The sequence below is a fragment of the Plecotus auritus genome, assembly GCF_963455305.1.
Source record: "Plecotus auritus genome assembly, chromosome: 9".
Classification (NCBI taxonomy): Eukaryota; Metazoa; Chordata; class Mammalia; order Chiroptera; family Vespertilionidae; genus Plecotus; species Plecotus auritus.
Genome location: NC_137783.1, coordinates 153,327,160 through 153,351,558, shown reverse-complemented (window position 1 = coordinate 153,351,558; position 24,399 = coordinate 153,327,160). Strand labels below are relative to the sequence as shown.

Genomic DNA, 24,399 nt, shown 5'->3' with positions numbered 1-24,399 from the left:
GGGGGGGGGACGTTTCTGTAGGGTTTCTTTTCTAAGGACACTAATCACCCTCATGACCTAATCACCCCCAAAAGCCCACGTCTAAACACTGTCACGCGGGGGATTAGATCTGCCAGAGCAGGGCACCTCTTGGAGTACTTACTCCTAAATCCTGCTCACAGCGCTACTTGTGAGAGCCAGTTCGCTCCCTCTTGAGCCCTGCTCGCTGTCCTCGTGGTGGAAGCATTCACTGCTCCATCCTGCCGACTGGCCCAAGTGTGGGAGCACAGGTCCTGATCCTGCTGACTTGGCCAATCGTGGGGTCGGAGCCCCTCTGCCAGGGGCTGGACCTCCTGGGACCCCGCGTATTCCAGGATGGAGACGCCATGAGAGGTCGTGGATATGTAAGAGAGTCTTTCTCGTAGGAGCGAGTGGCCCTGTAGCCATTGCTAACAGGGAGCCATCAGACAAAGCAGTTCTCCAAAGTCAAGTCCCACACACCGGCTAGTTAACGATGCGTCTCTCCCGCAAAGTAGAGCAGCCGCTGTGTCCACAGCCTTTATCTGAACGGCCACGCGCGCGCTGCCTCTGGACCCACAGCCTCTCAGAGTAGCTGCAGCTGAGCTCACTCACTTCAGCAGCCTCAGTGACATACGTCAGTGCTACGTAGACGAGCGAGGCTTCCCGCCAAATGGTAACATCGATCGTTTGAGTTACCGAAGGGCACGTGCGCGCAGTGTACCGTGGGATTGCCGTGTCCTTGCACCTGTGTCTAGTCCTTGGACACCCTGATTAAGATGCCCCTGCTCAGAGTGGCCTTGGACATCCGGTGTTCTCTGGCATGGTTCCCGTAAGGCCTCAACATAAAATATTCAGGACCTAGTATACTGTATGATTCTAATTATGTGACATCCTGGAAAAGGCAGAAAAAAAAAAAATGATGGAGACAGTGAAAAATCAGTAGTTGCCAGGGCTTAATAGAGAGGGAGGGATGAATAGGTGGTGCCCAGGGCACTTTTAGGGCTATTCTTTGTGATGCTGTGATGGTGGATGCATGTCATGGCACGTGAGTCGAAATCCATAGAGTGTACAACGCCAAGAGTGAACTCTAATGTAAACGATGGGTAGTATTGATGAGTCAATATAGGTTCATCAGTAATAACAAATGTACCACTGGTGGAGGGATGTTGATAGAGGGGAGGCTGTGAGGGGGGGGGGGGGCGAACTTTTTTTTTTAATATATTTTATTGATATTTTACAGAGAAGAAGGGAGAGGGATAGAGAGCTAGAAACATCGATGAGAGAGAAACCTCGATCAGCTGCCTCCTGCACACCTCCCACTGGGGATGTGCCCGCAACCAATGTACGTGCCCTTGACTGGAATCGAACGCGGGACCCTTCAGTCCGCAGGCCGACGCTCTATCCACTGAGCCAAACCGGTTTTGGCCCGAACTTTTTTTTAAATATATTTTATTGATTTTTTACAGAGAGGAAGGGAGAGGGATAGAGAGTTAGAAACATCGATGAGTGAGAAACATCGATCAGCTGCCTCCTGCACACCTCCTACTGGGGATGTGCCCGCAACCAAGGTACATGCCCTTGACCGGAATCGAACCTGGGACCCTTCAGTCCACAGGCCGACGCTCTATCCACTGAGCCAAACCGGTTAGGGTGTGGCGGGGCGGAGGGGGGGGGGGACTTTTTGCTCAATTTTGCTGTGGACCTAAAACTGCTCTAAGGAATAAAGTATTATAAAAACAATAATGAAAGAGACCTTAAAAATGGAAAGCCATCTGTTCTGTGGGATGTAATCCACCCTGAGTCAGAACGCTAGCTGGTCTCTATCTACCCGCTTTCCAGGCCTCGGACTCGGAGCAGGTCGTGGGACCACTCTAGGGCTTGGTTTGTTTTCTACGGGAAAATGAAGAGGTGGTCAGATCAGCGGTTCTTGTGCTTTTGAGTTTGTCAGGAAGAAGTAAATTAAACGTGAGAACCAGTGTAGGGTTGTCAACTTTTCATTTTGCCAAATAAGCATATTTTTTGAACTCCACCATCTTCTGTTACCATTTTATTATATATAGAGAGAGATATATGCACACACACACACACACACAAACACATTTTAGTATAAAAAATCAGGCCATGATTTTTAAATAAAAGGCGGTTTTTTTTCAATTGAATACTCTTAGTTTTATGGAAAACTCTACATTTCCCTTTATTTTTCTAATTCTTGCATTAGAAAAATACACCTGGTACCAGTTTGTAGATCATCACTTGTGTTGGCTAAACCATATCTTCTAACCTAATATTCTGAGACTTTATGCCCAAGTAGGTATGTGTTTTTATTGATTTGTGAGAGAGAGAAAGGGAGAGAGAGAGAGGGAATCATTGATTTGTTCTTCTACTTACACATTCATTCATTGGTTGATTTGTGTATGTGCCCTGACGGGGATTTGTGTATGCCACAACCTTGGCATATCAAAACGATGCTCTCCAGGGGTCCTCAAACTACGGCCCGCGGGCCACATGCGGCCCACCGAGAACATGCATCTGGCCCGCCGGGTGCCGCTGCCTGTCCTGCTTAGCAGCCGACTCGTCCCAGGCCCACAGTGCACATAGAAATTTGTTCATAGTGTTTTGTTTTTTTTTTTAACTATAGTCCGGCCCTCCAACGGTCTGAGGGACAGTGAACTGGCCCCGTTTAAAAAGTTTGAGGACCCCTGCAACCAACTGCGCTACCGGCTGATGTGCAAGTAGTGGTTGTACTGCAGGAAGGCCACAGTAGATACCCTTCGTGCTGGTCCTGCGCAGAGCAGTGAGGAATAAATGTCAGCGCTAAAGCCTGCACCATACATGCAGACATACACACTAAGGCTAAGAACAGCCCTGCGGGGTAGATGTCATAGGAGACGTGAGGCTTGGCAATCGTGAGCGACCTGCCCAGAGTCTCGCTGAGTAGGCCTGCGGGCAACACCAGGTCACAGGCCTGGGCCCGTCCTGACTCCAAAGCCCCTACAGTTTTGTCCTCAGAGTCTGGTTTTCGCCCAGCGCCTTCTTTTCTTCTGGAAGCAACCGGCTGCTCTTGCAAAAGTGGCTCCTCCCCCCACCGCTACACTCGGGCTGCTGGAGATCCATCCCCAGGCCAAAGCTGATTCACAGGGGCCTGGGCCCGTGATCCCGGGAGGGCGTGCCCGTCAGAGTCCTTCCTCCTGTGTTTGAGTTTATGCTCGAGAGATTAGACGGTATGGTATGCCATTCCAACCAGAATTAAGATCTAAGACAGCTGTTCTCAGCAGTCTATCCACCCAACGGGTCTGCAAAGAGAGAGAGCCAGCGTGGGGAAGCCCCTGGCAGCCTTCAAGGCCCTGGATCTATTTGTTCCCCAGGCCCTTCGTCCGCACCTTCCCGTGGTTAGATTGAGAAGGAAAACCCCTATTTTGTAAAAAACTGCTGTTTAGAATTCTCTGCTGTTTTTCTTAGATGGCCTCTTATTCTAAAAAAATAACTTTGCTTTCTAGCCTGCTTTAGCCTGCTTGAATAATGAGGAAGATAAACTTAGCTGTCTGACCTTGTAGGCCAGAGACTACATATGCCCATACTCTCAATGCCATGCCAGGTGCATTTTTTAATTGGATAGAACTTCCCTCCTTGTTTTCAAGGCCAGCAGCGAGATAACCACTAAGTGCACATAGGACTGGCTCCTTCATAAAAAGGGAAGTCCTGCTTGTAGCCTTGCTTAGAATTTGAATTCATTTTCTCTGAGCCCACCGCGGTGAAGAAAGTGTGACTCCAAACTCTCCTGCATTGTTTGATTATTCCGGTTTTCTGCAACAAGATGACCCCACCTTCCCTGGAATTTAGTGAGGCAACAAACCCCTCCTTTTCCCGGGGCCGGTGCGAGTGTTGCTCACATTCAAACCGGAATCGCTGAGGGCCCAGCGCTGTCATTCTCTCCGCCGGAAGGAGCCAGCCCTGTGGTCTAGCGGAGGGAAAGCATGCGGCTTCAGAGTCAGGTCCCGACCACACGTGGACAAAACAATCCCTCCTGGCGTCAGGGCTTCAGAAAGGGTCGGGAGCACTTCTGTGAGGCCACAGCAGAGGAAACCGTCTCAGACACCAGACGCACGCGGGCTGTTGCTGTGCGGGGGACACGGAGCTCAGATGTGCGTGAGGAAGGGGAAGAGGCGGCCAGCGCTGTGCGTTTGTTTCCAGCTCGGTCACTCTGCACGTGAGAACAAACAGTGCCACTTGTGAACCGAAACTCTCCTCCCCCAGCCGCGCTTCCTAATTTTAACACTTTGCCATCGCCTTTCCTCTTGGAGAGCGTGTCATGGACGCTCCTCTGGTTCAAAATGCAGAAGGTCCAAACAGGAATACAGTGAAATTCTCCCTCTCGTCCTGAGCCGGTCCTCCCCGCCCTCAGGCAGCCGGGGAAGCCAGCCAGAAGTCTTCTTCCCGGCGACGCTCTGCATGTTTACATTGGCCTTTGCTGCTTGTCAAGTCACTCCAAAACGTAGTGGCTTAAAACAACTAGCATTTTTTTCTTCTTTTGGTTTTGTTTTGTTCATCCTCACCCGAGGGTATTTTCCCATTGATCTTTTAGAGAGAGTGGAAGAGAGAGGGAGAGACAGAGAGAAACATGGATGTGAGAGAAACACATCAGTTGGTTGCCTCCTGCACATGCCCCGACCAGGGCCAGGGCCAGGGAGGAGCCTGCAACCCAGATACGTGCCCTTGACCGGAATCGAACCCGGGACCCTTTGGCCCGCAGGCCGATGCTCTATCCGCTGAGCCAGACTGGCTAGGGCAGAACAAGTAGCGTTTGTATTTGCTCAAGATTCTAGGGGCCAGCTGGACAACTTAGCCTGAGCGTGTTCGGAGGGCTGGATGGTCTACAGCGGCCTCAGCCACAAGACAGGCAGTTGGCAGGCTCTTTGGACTCGGGAGTCCTCACCTATGGGGAAGTTGACCCTGTGCCAGCTGGTGTGGCAGCCGCACCTCCCACTGCACAGCGGCCAGCCCAGCCTCGCTCATGTGATGCGGTCGGGACTTGCCAGAAGCGAGCGAGGGTCCACCCCGACCCGCAAGCCCCTTTCAAGTTTCTGCCTTCATCCCTTTGGCTCATGAACCTTTGGCCAAAGCAAAATTAATCAAAGCAAATGGCCCCGTCCGGATTCAAGGTGTCTGGAGAAACAGACGACCTCACTTCTTCTTTTTTTTTTAACCTCAAGAAAAACGATTTTGACTTTCTCCATCCTTTTTCGGCCGAAAATGCACGTGGCTCACCATGTCTGTAAGTTCTTGAGTTGCAATCCTTCCTTTTTCCTGAATAAATCCCTTTTGGTGATGAAAAAAAAAAAAAAGAAAAACGGTTTTATATATAACTAGAGGCCCGGTGCATGAAATTCGTGCAGGGGGGCGGTGTCCCTCAGCCCAGCCTGCACCCTCTCCAATCTGGGACCCCTCGGGGATGTCCGACTGCCCGTTTAGGCCCGATCCCGGGATCAGGCCTAAATGGGCAGTCGGATATCCCTCCCACAATCCAGGACTGCTGGCTCCCAACTGCTCGCCTGCCTGCCTGCCTGATTGCCCCTAACCGCTTCTGCCTGCCAGCCTGATCACCCCCTAACCACTCCCCTGCCAGCCTGATTGATGCCTAACTGCTCCCCTGCCAGCCTGTTTTCCCCTAACTGCCCTCCCCTGCAGGCCTGGTCACCCCTAACTGCCCTCCCCTGCAGGCCTTATCCCCCCACAACTGCTCTCCCCTGCAGGCCTGGGTCCCTCCCAACTGCCTTTCCCTCCAGGCCTGGTTGCCCCCAACTTCCCTCCTCTGCCGGCTTGGTCACCCCTAACTGCCCTCCCCTGCAAGCTTGATCGCCCCCAACTGCCCTCCCTTGCTAGGGCCAAAAAAACATTTTTGCGTGTGTCTCAGAACTTGAGCAATTAGTTGAAGTGTGTGCGAGGTGAAACAACGGGAAATGGCATCTTAAGGGATTCCCACCTGAGTCTGTCCCGGACTTACTCCCTGGCCGAAGCGCATTCGCTGACTTTCGCTGACTTTGGAGGTGGGCCCTTGGCCGCTGTGGTCACCCAGGACACGTGATGTCTGCCCCGCCCTGGCTCACGTCCGTGGGATCCAGTCGCACAGGCAGACACAGCCTTTCCAGAGGCATCTCCTGTTTCCTTTCCCCTTTCTGTGTTCTTCATCTTCCCTTGTTACTTCAGAGCAGTAAGTTGTCTTTCACGGCCGTGCCTCTTGGTCTGATGACCCAGGACCCCACTTCCGAACAGAGAGCTCTCAGGTAAACGAGAGCAAACATCGGGGTGTGCGAACAGCTACCCCAGGTAGGTCGTTCCAGCTCATTCAGATACACCGATGTTGGCTCAAAACCCCAAGCGGCTCTCGGGGTCACAGGTGTTCCGTGGGCGATCGAAACTTTCATTTCCCGGAAAACAGACCTTCCCATGGTCTTCCTTTTACCAATGTCAGTGGTAAGAAAATGTCTAGCCCTGACCGGTGTGGCTCAGTGGATAGAGCGTCGGCCTGCGGACTGAAAGGTCCCAGGTTCGATTCCGGTCAAGGGCATGTACCTTGGTTGCGAGCACATCCCCAGTGGGGGATGTGCAGGAGGCAGCTGATCGATGTTTCTAACTCTCTATTCCTCTCCCTTCCTCTCTGTAAAAAATCAATAAAATATATTAAAAAAAAGAAAAGAAAATGTCTAAACAGTAAGTAGCAATTAGAATACAATATTTATTTGTAAGTTGTATATGAAATACATTTTACTTTCTGACAAGGAAGTGGGGCTGGCCGATGTTGCTCAGTGGTTAAGCGTTGACCTATGAACCAGGAGGTCACGGTTGGACTCCCGGTCGGGGCACATGCCCGGGTTGCAGGCTCCATCCCCAGTGTGGGGTGTGCAGGAGGCAGCCGATCCATGGTTCTCACTCCTCATTGATGTTTCTCTCTCTCTCTCTCTCTCTCTCCCTTCCTCTCTGACATCAATAAAATATATTTTTTAAAAACAAGGAAGTGGGAAGAGCCATCGCCTTCCAACCACCGCTTGCTCCCTGTGCTGGAGAGGGTGGCCTTCCCCGGATCAGCTGTGCGCGCCCGCTGGCTCTCCTGGGCTGGGAAAGGAGAACTTGTCGCTGACCTGCCAGTGCTGTCGTCGGCTCTTTTCCACAAAAGGCTTCTGAACACTGTTAACTCAGAATCCTAGGAATGTCCTGGAATAATTTTTTTTTAAATATATTTTATTGATTTTTTTACAGAGAGGAAGGGAGAGGGATAGAGATTTAGAAACATCGATGAGAGAGAAACATCGATCAGCTGCCTCCTGCACACCTCCCACTGGGGATGTGCCCGCAACCAAGGTACATGCCCCTGACCGGAATCGAACCTGCGACCCTTCAGTCCGCAGGCAGACGCTCTATCCACCGAGCCAAACCGGTTTCGGCTGGAATAATTTTATAGTCAACAAAAGTTAACTCTCAGAAACAATGAGCTGGGCCCTAGCCAGTTTGGCTCAGTGGCTAGAGCATCGGCTTAGGGGTCCCGGGTTAATTCCGGTCAAGGGCACCTACTGAGGTTACAGGCTTGATCCCTGGCCCTGGTCGGGGCACATGCGGGAGGCAGCCGATCCATGAGTCTCTCTCATCATTGATGTTTCTCTCTCTCCCTCTCCCTTCCTCTCTGAAATCAATAAAAACATATATATATATTTAAAAATATATTTTATTGATATTTTACAGAGAGGAAGGGAGAGGGATAGAGAGCTAGAAACATCGATGAGAGAGAAACATTGATCAGCTGCCTCCTGCACACCTCCCACTGGGGATGTGCCCGCAACCAAGGTACATGCCCTTGACCGGAATCGAACCCAGGACCTTTCAGTCCGCAGGCCGACGCTCTATCCACTGAGCCACACCGGTTTCGGCAAAACATATGTTTTTTAAGAAGGAACGCCTGTTGCGGGAGTCGGCCCCAGACTCCCTCGTTGCAATGAGGCTTCCTCCTCTCCTTGCTCGGCCTTTGCCCGCTTTGAGTCCAAAAGGCCCTCCACCGCCTTTGAAGCAATAAAGTCGTCCACCCCGTGACCCCTCACCCCGGCGGTCTGTGCCGGACGTGGAACGGAAGGTACCTGGCTGCAGCCTTCTCTCCCTGGGTCGCCTGCCTTCGCCTCTTTTCCCCTCGTTTCTCCCGTGGCAGTGGTGGGGCCGGCGATGTAGGACGGGGCCGCGCCGGAGACACGGGAGCACCAAGACCCCGAGCCCGAGGCTTCGGGTTGGTGTGTCAGAATCGGGTTGGTGTGTCAGAATCGGGTTGGTGTGTCAGAAACGGGTTGGTGTGTCAGAAACGGGTTGGTGTGTCAGAATCGGGTTGGTGTGTCAGGGTTGGTGTGCCAGAAACAGGTTGGTGTGTCAGAAACGGGTTGGTGTGTCAGGGTTGGTGTGCCAGAAACGGGTTGGTGTGTCAGAAACGGGTTGGTGTGCCAGAAACGGGTTGGTGTGCCAGAAACGGGTTGGTGTGTCAGGGTTGGTGTGCCAGAAACGGGTTGGTGTGCCAGAAACGGGCTGGTGTGTCAGAAACGGGTTGGTGTGCCAGAAACGGGTTGGTGTGTCGGAAACGGGTTGGTGTGCCGGAAACGGGTTGGTGTGCCAGAAACGGGTTGGTGTGTCGGAAACGGGTTGGTGTGCCAGAAACGGGTTGGTGTGTCAGAAACGGGTTGGTGTGCCAGAAACGGGTTGGTGTGCCAGAAACGGGTTGGTGTGTCAGGGTTGGTGTGCCAGAAACGGGTTGGTGTGCCAGAAACGGGCTGGTGTGTCAGAAACGGGTTGGTGTGCCAGAAACGGGTTGGTGTGTCGGAAACGGGTTGGTGTGCCGGAAACGGGTTGGTGTGCCGGAAACGGGTTGGTGTGTCAGAAACGGGTTGGTGTGTCAGAAACGGGTTGGTGTGCCAGAAACGGGTTGGTGTGTCAGAAACGGGTTGGTGTGCCAGAAACGGGTTGGTGTGTCAGAATCGGGTTGGTGTGTCAGGGTTGGTGTGCCAGAAACAGGTTGGTGTGTCAGAAACGGGTTGGTGTGTCAGGGTTGGTGTGCCAGAAACAGGTTGGTGTGTCAGAAACGGGTTGGTGTGTCAGGGTTGGTGTGCCAGAAACGAGTTGGTGTGTCAGAAACGGGTTGGTGTGCCAGAAACGGGTTGGTGTGTCAGGATTGGTGTGCCAGAAACGGGTTGGTGTGCCAGAAACGGGTTGGTGTGTCGGAAACGGGTTGGTGTGCCGGAAACGGGTTGGTGTGTCAGAAACGGGTTGGTGTGTCGGAAACGGGTTGGTGTGTCGGAAACGGGTTGGTGTGCCAGAAACGGGTTGGTGTGTCAGAAACGGGTTGGTGTGTCGGAAACGGGTTGGTGTGTCGGAAACGGGTTGGTGTGCCAGAAACGGGTTGGTGTGTCGGAAACGGGTTGGTGTGCCGGAAACGGGTTGGTGTGTCAGAAACGGGTTGGTGTGTCGGAAACGGGTTGGTGTGTCAGAAACGGGTTGGTGTGCCAGAAACGGGTTGGTGTGTCGGAAACGGGTTGGTGTGCCAGAAACGGGTTGGTGTGTCAGAAACGGGTTGGTGTGTCGGAAACGGGTTGGTGTGTCAGAAACGGGTTGGTGTGCCAGAAACGGGTTGGTGTGTCGGAAACGGGTTGGTGTGCCAGAAACGGGTTGGTGTGTCAGAAACGGGTTGGTGTGTCAGAAACGGGTTGGTGTGCCAGAAACGGGTTGGTGTGCCGGAAATGGGTTGGTGTGTCAGAATCGGGTTGATGTGTCAGGGTTGGTGTGTCAGGGTTGGTGTGCCAGAAACGGGTTGGTGTGCCAGAAACGGGTTGGTGTGTCAGAAACGGGTTGGTGTGTCAGAATCGGGTTGATGTGTCAGGGTTGGTGTGTCAGAAACGGGTTGGTGTGTCAGAAACGGGCTGGTGTGTCAGAAACGTCTAAAGACGGTGCTTAAGGAAAGCGAATTCCTTGCTGCCTTCGCCAGGGTCAGTGACCTGACAGAGGTGGCGGGGGGGGGGGGGGGGGGAGATGGTGGGGGGGGGCAGAGGGCCCAGCCTCTTGGGGGACAAGCTTTGTTTACTTTCTGTGTTTCCTTTGTTTGTTTGATAATCCTCACCCGAGGGCATTTTCCATTGAGTTTTAGAGAGAGTGGGGAGAAAGGAGCAGGAGGAGACAGATAGACAGACAGACAGACAGACATCGATGAGAGACAGGTATCGATTGGTTGCCTCCTACCCCCACCCTGACTGGGGCTGGGATCAAACATGCCACCGAGGTCCGTGCCCTTGACCGGGAATCGAACCCGGGACCCTGCCGTGGGCGGGCGGATGCTCCTAACCACTGAGCCACACCATCCAGGGCCTGCATTTCCTTCTTTTTCATTGGACGAGGACGGACATAACAGCCCCTCCGCACCCTCCTGAGGGAAGCCCTTCCTCACCCGCCGTTTCTGAGCGCCAGGCTTGGCACCGAGGGGGTCCCTTTCTCCCGGGCGTTGACACTGTGAGGAAAGCGCATGCGTGGACTTTACGGTCCAACGGGCCAGGGTCTACACCAGCTCTGTGGCTTCTCTGTTTGACCCTAAGCCAGTTGTGTCACCTCTCTGAGCCTCAAATTGCGCACAAAACCCGCATGGCATCCGGTGTTGAAATACCTGGAGGGACGTGTGTCGTAAGAGCTGGAAGGCGGGTGCGTGGCTGCTGTCCCCGGGCCAGGCTCAAAGGGCAGGTCTCTGCTCCCCTGGCCGCTGCGGGGGGCCCCGGGGCGCTTGCCCTCGGTCCTCATGCCCCTCCCTTGGCCTCAGCGGCAGGGAGGCCTCGGGAACTTGTATTCCAGAACATTTCCGGGCTCCGGCCTCTGCTTCCCACACTTACTGCTGTGCCTGGCTCACAGGCCCTCAGGAAGGAATGCGTGCAGGAGGCAGGCCATCCGGAGAGGTGCTGGGAGCTGAGTCTGTGGGTTCCCTGGCCCCCCGAAGGGCAGGTGGAAATACCCCGTTAGGGTTAGCGAGCAGCATTACCGCTTCGGAGTCCTCTGCCTCTCAGACGCTCCCACGGGAGGCTCACCCTGAGATGGGCCACATTTACCCAGCCTGGCGTGCCCCCAAGGCCCTGGCCGCGCCCCCCCACGTAAGAGGCACAGATACAGGCTAGTCCAGGGGTGGGCAAACTTTTTGACTCGAGGGCCACAATGGGTTCTTAAACTGGACTGGAGGGCCGGAACAAAAGCATGGATGGAGTGTTTGTGTGAACTAATATAAATTCAAAGTAAACATCATTACATAAAAGGGTACGGTCTTCTTTTTTTTTTATTTCAATAGTTTTATTCATTTCAAACATTTTAACAAGAAGAATGTAAACACTAATTATTATAATTTGAAACTTCAAAAAATGGAGGAATCATAGCACAATAACATACCTTCTATTGGAGATGGCAAAGGCAAAATAAAATTGCCTGACAAAGGAAAGGTACAAAAGCCTTTCAAATTAAACTTAAATATAATAAAATAATTTAAAACTAAAACAAATAGAAAAGAACAAAATGTGGAAACAGTACATTAAACATTTTCTTTAGTGCAACTTCCAAATGATGCCCGGGACGTCGATGTAGATGGCAATGTAGACTGGGTTGAAAGGTTTTTGGTCTTTAAAACATCAACTTCAGTGGGAACAGTGTTGTTGGTCTCCTCTTTAGCTAATGCTCTGATCCTGTGCTCTCCAGGGGCGTGTCTCCCTCCATCACCACGATCACGTGTCTCCGCATTCCCAGGGTGATGTCGGGGGACGCGTCCGCGGGCATTCCAAGGAGCCTCTGGAAGATGGAGAGGTTGTTCCTTCTACTGAATGGGGATATAAATCCGCCCACTCAGAAGAAGGAGCTGCGGCCGTGTTTCCCGACGTTGCCATGTTAACACTGCTGCTGGCGAAGGAGCGGAGGGGAAAGCAAGAGAACCCTCCGCTCTTTCGGCTCCGCGGGCCGGAGAGAACAGCCGAACGGGCCGTATCCGGCCCGCGGGCCGTAGTTTGCCCACGGCTGGTCTAGGCACAGGGCTCCCCACCCTTCCCCGACGCACAGAAAACTCCCTCCCACGTTCTCAGGACACTCAGGCGGGCCTTTGTCAATGAAGGTCATCATTTCCCGCCCTAGCCTGTGTGGCTCAATGGACAGAGCGTCGGCCCCCGGACTGAAAGGTCCCGGGTTTGATTCCAGTCAGGGGCACATTGGTTGCAGGTTCCCCGGCCCTGGTCTGGGTACACGCAGGAGGCAACCAACCGATGTGTCTCTCTCACACCGAAGTTGCTCTCTGCCTCTCCCTCTCCCTTCCACTCGCTCTAAAAACCAATGGGAAATTGTCCTCGGGTGAGGATTAACCAAACACACACACACACAAAAGAAATCATCTCTTCCAGTCCCCGTGGTCAGACGTAACCGGCCTAAGCCAGTCCTGCCCAGGGGAGCCGTTTCAGGAGCTGGACGCGCTGGGCGTTTGGCTAACGTGGCCGACGTCCCGGACTGTGGCTGTGGGCCAGCAGTGCCCGCACAGAAGACATGGTGTGCCGGCCGGAGAGGTCCAGGGGGGACAGGCCTGGGTTTCTTAGGGGGGGTGAGGGGGCGGGGCCGGCTTGGCTAGATCCAGCCTCAGGGCTGCCTCTCATCCTTGATGTTTCTCCCTCCCTCTCCCTTCCTCGCTGAAGTCAATAAAAATATATTAAAAATAAATAAATAAAGGACAAGGTGAGGACAGTGTCAGAAGCACCCAGGAGGCCGTCCGCTGTCATAAGGGGCCCAGCATGGAGCTGCACGCGCCCCGAGGAGCCATGCCTGCGTCCCAGAGCCGATCCCCGCGGCACGGCTCCTTGCACCTCAGCCTGGACCCCCCGTGGCACCGTCCCCTCCGCTGAACCCCATTCCAGCGAGCGTCCTTCCCGGCCCCCCAGGAAGTGGCCGGAGTGGTCTTCCCACGGGTAGGCTGTGCAGCTTCCAGGACCTGGGGGCCCAGCAGGCATCGCGCCTCCTTCTTCGCGGAGAGAGCGTGTCCTTCACTTTGAAAAGGCTGTTCTAGACCCGCCAGGACCCCGACGTGGGCCCCATCCGCTGGGCCTTCGACTCTCTTTGTTAACAATGGACTTTATTTATTTTTTATTTTTTTAAAATTATTTTTATTGATTGTAGAGAGGAAGGGAGAGGGATAGAGAGAGATAGAAACATCAATGATGAGGGAGAATCATGGATCAGCTGCCTCCTGCACGCCCCCTACTGGGGATCGAGCCCACAACCCAGGCATGTGCCCTTGGCCAGAATCGAACCCGGGACCCTTCAGTCCACAGGCCGACACTCTATCCACTGAGCCACACTGGCTAGGGCTGGACTTTATTTTTTTAGAGGAGGTTTAGGTTTACAGCAAAACTGAGCAGAAGTGACAGAGATTTTTCATATACCCCTGCCCCCCACTCGCTCATAGCCTCCCCCATTATCAGCATCCCGCACAGCGGGGTACCACTGATGAATCTGTATGGACTCGGCATTATTGGCCCAAATCCCTCGTTCAGGTTAGGGTCCGCTCCTGGGGCTGGGCATTGGCGGCTTTGGCCAAATGCATACCGACACGTGCCCACCGTTATAACATTAGACCGAGCATTTCCACGGCCCAATGCTTGGTGCTCTGCCTGGTCATCTCTTAACCGCGCCCCGCGCCCCGCCGCCAAGCCCTTGCAAACCACGCGTATTTTCACTGTGTCCACAGCTTTGCCTTTTCCAGAAGGTCAGCGAGGCGGAAGCGGGTGCAGTTGGCCGGTTCCGATTGGCGTCGTTCACTTAGTCGGATGCAGCTGGGCTTCCTCCGAGGCCGTCCCTGGCCCACGGTGCTTTGGTTTCACACGCAGCGGCCTCCCCGGTCGGGGTTCAGTGCTCCCTCGCCTGCTGAAGGACATCCTGGATGCTGCCAGGTCTTGGCAATGGCGCGGAGAGCGGCCCTGCACATCCCTGGGCAGGTCTGCACGGGGAGGTGGGTTTTGCCACGGGCCTCTGGTCTCCCAGGGCGTCCCGCCTCCCCCCCCCCCCCGTCCGTGGACACCCGCGGGCTGTGCCAGGGCCTGCCGCGGACTCCTGCTTGGTTCACAGCGGCGGCCGATCCCTGAGCCATCCGCTGCAGAATGTCCCCTGGCCACCTCTTGCCCGTGTGCCACGGAGGAAAGAGAGCGCACGTACCTTGTGGATGCGAACAGCGTCCGGTCCTCCTTCCAGCTGGGAGAGCACAGGCCTCCCCCCACATCATGGCTGCACGCCTCGCACCTGAGCAACTGCAGGTCAAGGTCTGGCTGCCGCAGCCGGGGAGGGCGGGCCTGGGGGAGGCAGCCCCTCCGTGCAGGCCAGTCCTGGGGAAGGTCTCCTCGCAAGCAGCCAACACGTGGGCAGCTGGGGAAGGAGGGCCCGCCCGGGAGGGGTCTGGCCTGCGGGCCACAGCGCCCACTGCAGCATTCGTCAGCCACGGGTCACGCTGCCGGGGAGGGGCTCAGGGCGTCTGGAGGCCAGAGCTGCCAGGCTGGAGGCAGGAGGTGAACGTCTGTCATGAAAACGTCCCCTAAGCCACGGGAGAGCCTGGGTGAGAGAGACTGGGTGAGAGAGACTGGGTCAGGGAGTCTGGGTCAGGGAGACTGAGTGAGGTCATTAAGAGAGTAAATGTAGAATAAAATGACAGAGAGAGAGAGAGAGAGAGATCCAAATGACCCGGGCCAGGAGGAGCCTGCACCAAGTTCGTGCTCTTGATTAGACTCGAACCCCGTACTCTTAAGTCCATAGGCCGGCACTCTATCTATTGAGCCAAACTGGCTAGGGCAAGGAGCTTTTCCAACACCCCACAATTTCCCTCTGCCCTTTCAAAGCAGCCCCCCCAACACACACACACACACACACACACACACACACACACACACACACACGGTGGTCACTGTTCTGACTTGTACCACCGTCTGTCGTGCCTGCTCTCGACCTTCGTCTGAATGGAATCACACAGCATGTGGTCCTTGCCATCTGCCATTTTGCTCATGGTTATGCCTGTGAGATTCCTCCAAGCGGCTGGCTGTGGCGGCAGCATATTCTTATTCATCGCTGAGTGTTATTTGGTTGTAAGACTATCACAGTTTGTTTATTTTCTACCGCGGCAGGGCCTGGGGCACGCTCCCAGCGTGGGGCTATGGCGCCTGGAGCTGCCCTGATCCTTCTAGTGCCGGAAGCCACTTCCAGCATGTCATAATTACAAGAGTTTTATCAAAAGGTTGATGAAACTTGGGGGCTCAACAAGGGCTGAGTCACATATGTAATCAACCTGTTGGAATGGCTAAAAGGCACTTCCCCCTCACCTGAATAGGATGATTGTTTGCTGCCAGACAGCTCAGGGCATCTCAGTCTATATGTTATTGCCTCCTGTTGGCCAAACACCTGAGCAGCTGTAGGCCATTCCCCAATCTGACAATGCTTCTGTAAACCCTACCCTTTGAAGTGTATTATCTCCTTGCCTTAGGACTAATTGTGTTAATAAAAAGCAAGGGTCCTGAGACAAGGAGGACTTTAGCTCCTTTAGCTGAAGCTCCTCTGAGCCCCAATGCCTTTCAAAATTATCTTTCATCTTTGGACTCTTATTTAATCTATGCACAGCCTTTCTCCAGATTGCTGAACTCTTTGTAATGCTGGGACAAGAACCCTGGCATTCTAGTTCCTGGTTTTGGATGGACACGCACTCATTTCTCTTGTGGATCGACCTCGGAATGGAGTTGTGGCTCATGACTTGTTTCTTAAGGAAACTTCCGGAAGGATTGGCAGGGATTTGCCCTGGCCACGAATGCCAAGGCCACAGAGGAGCTGTGAGCATATTTACGAATGCCGAGAGGCGCCTGTGCCAGACAGCTCGTTCCTCTATGGGGCGGGGCAGGGGCAGCAGCCAAGACGGGGAGGGGGGGGTAGCCAAGGCTGATGTCAGCCCCCAGGCTGCGGGAGGTTGTCTGGCCCAAGCCCACAGCTGGAGCCAGGCTGAGGCCCATTGCAAGGCCTGCATCTCGTGGTCTCCCTGGCTGTTCACCTGAGCTGTGCGACTCAGCTCGCAGACCGGTGAGTGATCAGGGAAATAGGTTCGTGTCCTCGGAGCGGCAGACAGGCTCCCTCCGCTGCGACCTAGAGGAGGACTTTGAGTTTGGGGGATTGAGCCCTGGAGAGCATGTTACAGAAAACCGGAGAAGAACCGAGCAACGCTTCGAGAGATGGAGGTACACTTATTATTATTGTTATTATTATTATTATTATTATTATTATTATTATTAAGCAGGGGCCCAGAGGAAAATGTCTCTCAAATTCTGGGCGAAGTCACACAGGAAGTTTCTCTATTTATATCTTTTTACCCTCTTTGTCTCCCAGATATGGGGTGTTTCCGGCCCCCTTTGCAAGTTCTTAAAGAGCCCCTATGTGCTGGGGCTTTGAGACCTCAACCAAAGGCCTGGCCTGGTGCCAGCACTGATAACTTCGTCTGGGAAGGTTTAATGGCCTCTCTGAAGTGGGAGTAGTCTTATTTTCCTTATTATTTAAGCAAGCACGCATCTACAGAAGCCAAATAGCAGGGTTGGAATTTCAAACAGCAGTTTTTATAGAAGATGGATGCTTCAAGCAGGCGACCAAGGAAGAAGTCCGCAGCCCTGGGTCCGCAGGGCCAGAGCTCCTGAGCCTCCCCCGCGGCACCGCCGGGTCAGCGAATCAGTCCGAAAGCAGAGGGCAGTCACCCCGGGCCTCCCAGCGGGGCTCGGTCAGGGATGCTGGTGCCGCTACGGGAAACCTGCGACCCCGAGGCGGCAGGCAGCCACTGCTGTCGTGAGGTCAGGGCGTTTCCCTCCGAAAAGGACCCTCAGCAGGACCTTCTCCGCTCCCTGTGTCTCCTAGAGGAGGAAAGAGGCCACAAAGAGTGATGTGTGCACGGGATCAGTTAAGGGGGCAAAGAGGCTGGTGTGACCATCCCTGGGAGGGCTGCAGCTTTGGGGGCAGAAGCGGGGATGGGGGGGGGCGTCCCTGAAGGGTTTAGAGCAGAGACCAGTGTCCTGGCCTCGTAGGAACAGCCTGCAGGCATCCACAGGCCGGACCAGAACTCACTGGGACTGAAGGGCAGACCAGCCCGAGAGCACCTGCAACCTGAAGGGGTGGGGGTGGGGAGGACACAGCGATGGAGGGGCACCCGTGAACTCCGGGCAACGGGGACCTTGAGTGTTTATGACTCGGAGCCAGGAAGGACAATACTACCTGTCACTCCAATAACATTCAAGCCAGAAGGGACTTTGTACCTGATAGCTAATTCTACCTCTTTGTTCTATTCTTGGGGAAACGGAGGCCCAGAGGGGTGGAGGTGCTGGCTCCAAGGCGCACCCACCGTGTGTGGGGGTGAGACTGGGCCTGGACTCAGCTCCCGGACAGGTCCTATCGCCCAAGCCCCTTTGTGCTTTACAAGGTCACAGAGGCCACATAACAACAGGCCGTCTCCCATCATCAGCCTGCCGCCACCCTCCAGGCCGAGGCTGCAGCTGCTCTTTTCCTCCCCTTTCGCTTTTCCCTCGGATAACAGCCCGTGCCAGTCTGCCTGCCCACTTCCATCTGCCACCTCTCATTGTAGCGCCATGGCGACCAGCCTCTCGGAAGAAGAACCCATACATCTGCCTCCCGACCGACGGGGCAGGGACCTGTACTCTCATCTCTCACCCACTGTAAGGGCAGCCCCCATAATCAGTCTGTCCCGGTCCCCGTAACCCATCAGATCCGACACAAAAGGGCCGTCCAGACAATCCCTCTCCTCATCACCCTCGGTACCTCAGCAGGGGCTGGGACTGGCGTAGGGGACCTAACCACTGCTTATCCTGTTTTGAAATCCTGCCTCAGGACCTACAGGAAAGCTCTGGATGCTTACCAAGGGGCAAAGCTGGGAAAACAAGAACCTCGCCCCCAGGGTAGCCGCTCCTCCCCTTTCATATCGCTAATCAGGCAACTTAGATCCCTGAGCTTTTCCTCCCGAAAGATAACATCTAGGCCTCGGCTCCAGGCCCAGGAAAGCAGCAAAACCAGACAAGTGACGCTGTGGCAGCCTCAGGACCAGCTTTTACCTCCCAAGTCACTCAACAGGACCGCTTTCCAGCCCTCGCCAACCAGTCTCTCGGGAAATCGTGCTGCTGCGAACCCTTGCTCCAACCAGGAGGAATCTACAGTGTTCCCGCCGACAGTCCATCCCCTTACCCCAGGGGTGGGCAAACTTTTTGACTCGAGGGCCACCATGGGTTCTTAAACTGGACCGGAGGGCCGGAACAAAAGCATGGATGGAGTGTTTGTGTGAACTAATATACATTCAAAGTAAAGGAGCGGAGGGGAGAGCAAGAGAACCCTCCGCTCTTTCGGCTCCGCGGGCCGGATAGAACAGCCGAACGGGCCGGATCCGGCCCGCGGGCCGTAGTTTGCCCACGGCTGCCCTATAATCTTCATGACCCTGCTCAGCAGGAAGTAACTACAGAAGATATGACCTTTGTCCCTATTCCATAAAACAGAAAGGCTGGAATGTTAGGTCTGATCAAATAATTGAATCCATCCCCCCTCCCCTGGGAACTGACCTTCAGGCCACTTCATGATGGACATTCCACTTGCTTAGACCACATTCCACTTGCTCCGACCATTATCTCTCCCCCGCGGACTTTCCCAGGATCCGAATCTGCACAGAGAATTCTCCGCCCCGGAAAAGCCCGCCTGGAGTCCTTTAAAATCGCTGACTCCCCGTCCCCGGGTGCAGGCGCCATTTTGGGGTTCAGCCCATCTGGTGTCCAGATAACCTAATAAATGCATGACCCCTCACCACTTTGGGCCCTTGCGTTCCTCCTTCGGCGACCCTAACCCCTCCCAGGTTGATTACTAATATGTTTTGTGGACGACGAAGCACGTGACGCCCCCCACGTTCGCTCAGAGCCTGTTCCCTGGAGAACATGGGGCAGCACCTCCCTGGCCTCAGTGCCTCTCGTCACCTACCTTCCCCCGCGGACCCTGAACAGCCGGGCTGGGCCTTGCCTGTGGCGTGGAGGCCCGTGGGAGCCAGCCCCCGGGTCCTGGACCGTGTGCACGCAGTCAGGCCAGCGCTTCTCCCAGCACCACGTTCCCTCGCTGCGTGGGCCCCCTCCCTCGCGGGCACTGCCCCCGCTGACCGTGGCTGGGCACGCGGCTCGGGGTAGAGCAGTGGGCCAGTGGGCCCGGTCCCCGCCCACAGGAAGTTTCTCGTCTATCAGGGAGGAAGGCAATAAACCAGGAAACAAAGTGTGACAACTGCTAGGAAGGAAGCAAAGCGTTGGCAGAGAATGAGGGATGGAGGGTGGGGAGGGAGGACCCTGAGGGTGGCTTCAGAGCCGGGCCTGGGCACGGGGACAGGAGGCACATTTTAGGCAAAGCCAGCAGCGAAGGCCAAGGCCGGGGCACAGGAAAGAACTTGACTTCAAAACCAGAAAGCAGACCCGAGTAGAGGCGTTTGGATGACGCTAGCTAAGGACAGCGTGAAAAGGGGGGTGGGGCCGGGGGGCGCGCATCAGGAGGCTTGGAGGTGCTGCTGATCCAGACAGGCTCACTAGGGGCGGGTATGGGGCGGGGGTGAGCTCCCGGATCTGCTGACCGTAGGAACAGCCTCAGCCTGCAGCTCTGCTCTAGAAGCGGATGGAGAGAAAGGGAAAGGGGTGTGGGGTGTTTTTCTGTTTTGTTTTTTTTTCTTCTTTTTTTTGTTTTGTTTTGCTTTTGTTGTTGTTGCTTTAGCTGGCAGCTTCTTAAGACAGCTTGGAGGTGACGGTGAGCCAAGGGGTGGCAGGTGGACAGGCCCGGACTTTGGAAGAGCCCAGCCTGGTGCTGGAGGATGGCAGGCAAGCGAGGGGCTGGGGGCTCCTGTGATGCCCTGGTCTGCAGGCTGCTCAGGAGTTTGGGGTGGGGGTGGGGGTGGTTACCAGGGATGCAGCCTGGGCATGGGGTCTCAGTGCCTTCCACGGGCTTCTTGCATCTTGTACGGAATGGTGGGACTTAGACCCTCCAGGTCAGAGTCTCCAAACCTTTTCCTTCCCCCGCCCTCTCTTTTTTACTTTTGTTTTTATTTCATGTTTTTCAAAGCCGGGCGGTGAAGCAAAGCAGGCCCAGGCAGGAAGTGCGCCTTGTCTGGCTGCGTGGCTCCCGGGAAGTCAGAGAAAAGGGGCCGGGGGTCAGCCTGGGACGGGACAAGCTGCCGCCGCCGCTCCCTGGCTGCCAGTGTTGTGGGGACCTTTCGGGTTTCAGAGGTGCTCACGTATGGGGGACGGGAAAGGAAGTGCTCACGTATGGGGGACGGGAAAGGAGGTGCTCAGTTATGGGGACGGGAAAGGAGGTGCTCCCGTATGGGGGACGGGAAAGGAGGTGCTCACCTATGGGGGACGGGAAAGGAGGTGCTCAGTTATGGGGGACGGGAAAGGAGGTGCTCACCTATGGGGGACGGGAAAGGAGGTGCTCAGTTATGGGGGATGGGAAAGGAGGTGCTCAGTTATGGGGGACGGGAAAGGAGGTGCTCAGTTATGGGGGATGGGAAAGGAGGTGCTCCCGTATGGGGGACGGGAAAGGAGGTGCTCAGTTATGGGGGACGGGAAAGGAGGTGCTCACCTATGGGGGACGGGAAAGGAGGTGCTCCCGTATGGGGGACGGGAAAGGAGGTGCTCAGTTATGGGGGACGGGAAAGGAGGGGCTCAGTTATGGGGACGGGAAAGGAGGTGCTCCCGTATGGGGACGGGAAAGGAGGGGCTCAGTTATGGGGGACGGGAAAGGAGGTGCTCAGTTATGGGGGACGGGAAAGGAGGTGCTCCCGTATGGGGGACGGGAAAGGAGGTGCTCAGTTATGGGGACGGGAAAGGAGGGGCTCAGTTATGGGGGACGGGAAAGGAGGTGCTCCCGTATGGGGGACGGGAAAGGAGGTGCTCAGTTATGGGGACGGGAAAGGAGGTGCTCCCGTATGGGGGACGGGAAAGGAGGTGCTCAGTTATGGGGACGGGAAAGGAGGTGCTCCCGTATGGGGGACGGGAAAGGAGGTGCTCAGTTATGGGGACGGGAAAGGAGGTGCTCAGTTATGGGGGACGGGAAAGGAGGTGCTCAGTTATGGGGGACGGGAAAGGAGGTGCTCCCGTATGGGGGACGGGAAAGGAGGTGCTCAGTTATGGGGGACGGGAAAGGAGGTGCTCAGTTATGGGGGACGGGAAAGGAGGTGCTCCCGTATGGGGGACGGGAAAGGAGGTGCTCAGTTATGGGGACGGGAAAGGAGGTGCTCAGTTATGGGGACGGGAAAGGAGGTGCTCAGTTATGGGGACGGGAAAGGAGGTGCTCAGTTATGGGGACGGGAAAGGAGGTGCTCAGTTATGGGGACGGGAAAGGAGGTGCTCAGTTATGGGGACGGGAAAGGAGGTGCTCAGTTATGGGGACGGGAAAGGAGGTGCTCAGTTATGGGGACGGGAAAGGAGGTGCTCCCGTATGGGGGATGGGAAAGGAGGTGCTCAGTTATGGGGGACGGGAAAGGAGGTGCTCCCGTATGGGGACGGGAAAGGAGGTGCTCAGTTATGGGGACGGGAAAGGAGGTGCTCCCGTATGGGGGACGGGAAAGGAGGTGCTCAGTTATGGGGGACGGGAAAGGAGGGGCTCAGTTATGGGGGACGGGAAAGGAGGTGCTCCCGTATGGGGGACGGGAAAGGCGTGAGGGTGCTCCTGGGCGGGAGAGCACACATTTTTGTGTCTTTTAAAAATAAGGTTCAAAGTTACATTGTCTTGGCTCTCTGCTCCTCCTGCTCCTCAGACAGCCTCTCCTCCTGCGCTGTGCCAGCCACAACCCTGAGACGCGATGGTGAAGGTGGGAGTGAACGGATTTGGCCGCGTTGGGCGCCTGGTCACCAGGGCTGCTTTTAACTCTGGCAAAGTGGGTATTGTCACCATCAATGACCCCTTCATTGACCTCCACTACATGGTCTACATGTTCCAGTATGATTCTACTTGTGGCAAGTTCAAAGGCACAGTCAAGGCTGAGAATGGGAAGCTTGTCATCAATGAAAGTCCATCTCCATCTTCCAGGAGCGAGATCCCGCCAACATCAAATGGGGTGATGCTGGTGCTGAGTACGTTGTGGAATCCACCGGTGTCTTCACCACCATGGAGAAGGCTGGGGCTCACTTGAAGGGCGGAGCCAAGAGGGTCATCATCTCTGCCCCTCCTGCGGATGCCCCCATGTTTGTGATGGGGGTGAACCATGACAAGTATGACAACTCCCTCAAGATTGTCAGCAATGCCTCCTGCACCACCCACTGCTTGGCCCCCCTGGCCAACGTCATCCATGACAACTTCGGCATCGTGGAGGGACTCATGACCACAGTCCATGCCATCACCGCCACCCAGAAGACCGTGGGTGGCCCCTCTGGGAAGCTGTGGCGTGATGGCCGAGGGGCTGCCCAGAACATCATCCCTGCTTCTACTGGTGCTGCCAAGGCTGTGGGCAAGGTCATCCGTGAGCTGAATGGAAAGCTCACTGGCATGGCCTTCCGTGTCCCCACCCCCAGTGTGTCGGTTGTGGATCTGACCTGCCGCCTGGAGAAAGCTGCTAAAAAGGATGATATCAAGAAGGTGGTGAAGCAGGCATCAGAGGGCCCCCTCAAGGGCATCCTGGGCTATACTGAGGACCAGGTTGTCTCCTGCGACTTTAACAGTGACACCCACTCCTCCACCTTTGATGCTGGGGCTGGCATTGCCCTCCGTGACCACTTTGTCAAGCTCATTTCCTGGTCTGACAATGAATTTGGCTACAGCAACAGGGTGGTGGACCTTATGGTCCACATGGCCTCCAAGGAGTAAGAGCCCCCTGGACCACCAGCCCCAGCAAGAGAAAGAGAGGCCCTCAGCTGCTGGGGAGTCCCTGCCCCAGATCAGTCCCCCGACACACAGAATCTCCCGGCCACCGTTTCCATCCCAGACCCCCTGAAGAAGGGGAGGGGCGTAGGGAGCCCTGCTTTGTCGTGCACCATCAATAAAGTTCACTGTACCCAGCCAAAAAAAACAAAACAAAAACAAACAAAGTTACATTGTCTTGAGTCATTGCATTCTAATATAATTAACCTTTTTCTCTTCTAAAAACATCTCATTTATTATTTTTTATTATTATTTTTTAGGTCAGCTTTTTATGGGACGTGTTACGAAAGAGGTTTAGTTAAAGGGCCAGAGCCCGTGTCACCCTCAGACTCGTCAGATTCTCATTTCTCTGCTGCCACTGCCTTCCCAGAGGCCGATGGGCAGCAGGGGTGGAGGGCAGGGCCTCCGGGTGCAGTGCCAGCTGCAGGGCCGCCTACATTGCAGATGAGGCTCCTGACATTGGCCAGAGGCGGGTTTCCTGCAGCGGCTTTAATGGGGGCATTGATCGGTGCCCTCCCTCCGGCCCTCACCTCCCCTCCTCCGTGCAGCATGAGGGCCCAGGAGATGCAGGGGCGCTCCCAACGGGGGCCATGGTGTGAGGGGGTCCGGAGTGAGCACTCTGGGGGCCTGCGGGGGGCACGGTGCTGGTCGCCAGATGAAGGGAGGTCTCACCCCAACACAAGGCCACCGCTTCCCCAGGACAGAGCACCCCACCGGCAGCTGGGGGGAGGCATCCCGTAATTTAGAGAATGACGCGGCTGAGAGAGATTCAGGAAGACGTTTCCAGGAAGCACTGAACTGAAATCGTCCTCCAACCATGGTAATATTTTACCGGAAGGTCCACGAAACGAACCAGTTGCTTTTATTTTGTGACTGTGAAGTAGGAACTTGACCGCCGTAAAGAACCAATCATTGCTTTTAAACCATTAAGATAAACTCGTTGGCGCCCCGGCCGGCGTGGCACAGTCAGTTGGAGCATCGTCACGCACACCCAAAGGTCTCGGGGTGGATCCCCAGTTCGGATGCATGTGGGAGGCCACTGACTGAATTTCTCTCTCACATCGATGTTCCTCTCTCTCCCTCTCCCTTCCTCTCTCTCTAAAATCAATGAAAATATATTCTGGGGCGAGCATTTTTTTTTTTATAACAGTTTTTTTTGTTTTGTTTTTGTTTTGTTTTTTAAATATATTTTATTGATATTTTACAGAGAGGAAGGGAGAGGGAGAGAGAGCTAGAAACATCGATGAGAGAGAAACATCGATCAGCTGCCTCCTGCACACCTCCCACTGGGGATGTGCCCGCAACCAAGGTACATGCCCTTGACCGGAATCGAACCCGGGACCCTTCAGTCCGCAGGACAACGCTCTATCCACGGAGCCAAACCAGTTTCGGCTGGGGCGAGCATTAAAAACATGCAAACATAGCCCTAGCTGG

The 24,399-nt window shown here is 55.0% G+C and overlaps 1 pseudogene across 1 annotated transcript; it reads left to right on the top strand.

The window, feature by feature from the left end:
- The first annotated feature begins 21,892 nt into the window (after positions 1-21,892).
- On the top strand, positions 21,893-23,047 carry LOC308257891 (glyceraldehyde-3-phosphate dehydrogenase-like; annotated as a pseudogene). The gene has a single exon. The product of its transcript is annotated as a glyceraldehyde-3-phosphate dehydrogenase-like (transcript).
- The last annotated feature ends 1,352 nt before the right edge of the window (positions 23,048-24,399 follow it).